The 1,622-nt window shown below is 37.9% G+C and overlaps 1 protein-coding gene across 1 annotated transcript in view; it reads right to left on the bottom strand.

Moving 5' to 3' along the window:
• The window catches only part of FREM1 (FRAS1 related extracellular matrix 1), a 66,597-nt gene extending 65,519 nt beyond the window's left edge, over positions 1 to 1,078 (bottom strand). Inside the window, exon 1 of the mRNA XM_017732885.1 lies at positions 693 to 1,078. The gene's annotated coding sequence lies outside the window, so the exon portion shown is untranslated. The remainder of the gene's footprint in view (positions 1 to 692) is intronic.
• Between the last annotated feature and the right edge of the window lie 544 nt (positions 1,079 to 1,622).

The raw sequence follows: 1,622 nt of genomic DNA on the forward strand, positions 1-1,622 counted from the left end.
GAAATGTAAAAATAAAAAAACTTTGTAAGCACATATGTGTCAAGGAACACACATTAACTTCTATGCATACATTGACTAATAAATATCTGCCTAATTCAGATGAACTGAGTCAGCAGTCTGAACATAAATGAAAATGTAAAAATGCTGGCAGATCCCTACTGCAAAATAAGTGTACAATTTTAAAACACGCATTTAAAAAACAAGTCATCCCAGTTACATGAAATACATTATTTTTAAATACTTACTAGTATCAAAAGTTTTTACCATATTCTTCAGTGCTTTTTATCACATTTCTTCTAGTGTGTCTCACTAATAAGACAGTTCTAAGCAAAGAAATCTTATTTAGTTCTTCCAAGCTTTTATAAAAGCTAAAGCCACAAAGTTTTATTAGATCTGATGGAAAAAAGCCAGCATAGTTGAGAAATCTATATCAACTTGAATATTAGGATAAAGTAACTTATTTGGAATTCAAACTTTCAAGTTAACTTCTACTAAACCACTGGCAGAACATAGTGCCTGTTTTCCTCGAAGTTAGAACTGAGCTTTCATCCATCTCAAGCTCAAAAATTACTGTCTGGTTGCTCTGCTGCAACATTCAGCAACAAACTGAACTCTGCAAGCTGTTAAGCACTATTATGACAACAAACACAACAGCATTCAATGTGGACAACAAACTTGAATAAAATACTTACAGGTAGTAGTGTTTCTGCTGGAGGCGAAACATGAGCTCATACTAGGAAAAGAGGAAAAAATGTATGTCACTGACCCAGTAATTTCTGTTTTAAAAGACTGGCAGAGAAAGAAATCCAATGAGTGAGCGACAGAGAGAAAGCAGAGAGGGGGAGGGGAGAGAGATAGATGAAATTCCAGTCTTTCTGGTCAGCTTGGCTGTAGTTTTCTCTGTACTGAAAATCCACAATAAACACTCCTTGCTTGCAAGACTGCTCCTGACTGCAGAGTCGCAAACTACAAATACTTTCGGGCTCCATATGATAACAGCACTCAGAGATGCCCTGTAGTGTTTACACTCAGCAATGCTTCTCTGGCAGCCAGCCTCAGATCTTCTTTTCCCCTTCTGCTAGTTAAGTCTGTTTGGAATAAAAATTGAGCTGCTGTTATTGAGGTTTGCTCTCTTTTTTTTGTCCCCACTTTTGCTAGTTTATTTCCTTCAAAACACACACACACCCCACCACAGTAGTATTCAAATTTTAATTTTCTTTTTTTCCATTCAAAACAGCAAGAAAGACAAAGAGTATAAGCAAAATCCTACTAATTATTAAATATCTCATAGGATCCAATATATGTCTCCAGCCTTCTGTCATGAGACACATCAGATCTGACCAGCTGGTGAGATTCTAAGTAAAATTTGCTACCACACAGTGGCTCATGTATGCACCCTGAGGAGTAAACCTGACAGCCCAAGTTTTCAGAGCACAGAATCTGTATTGCAAAGCCACAATACAGGGACAGACCATCCTATGTCCACCTCAGCAGAGGGACCAAAAAGAGTTTTTAAGCATAGGGGACAAAAGGATCTTCAACCCAGCCACAGGACATTGTGACAAAGGCAAGAGGGACAGCATGGAGAAGAGCTACTGACTTCCAGGTTACCTGTGTAAACA

The sequence above is a fragment of the Corvus brachyrhynchos genome, unplaced genomic scaffold (assembly GCF_000691975.1).
Source record: "Corvus brachyrhynchos isolate BGI_N302 unplaced genomic scaffold, ASM69197v1 scaffold194, whole genome shotgun sequence".
NCBI lineage: Eukaryota > Metazoa > Chordata > Aves > Passeriformes > Corvidae > Corvus > Corvus brachyrhynchos.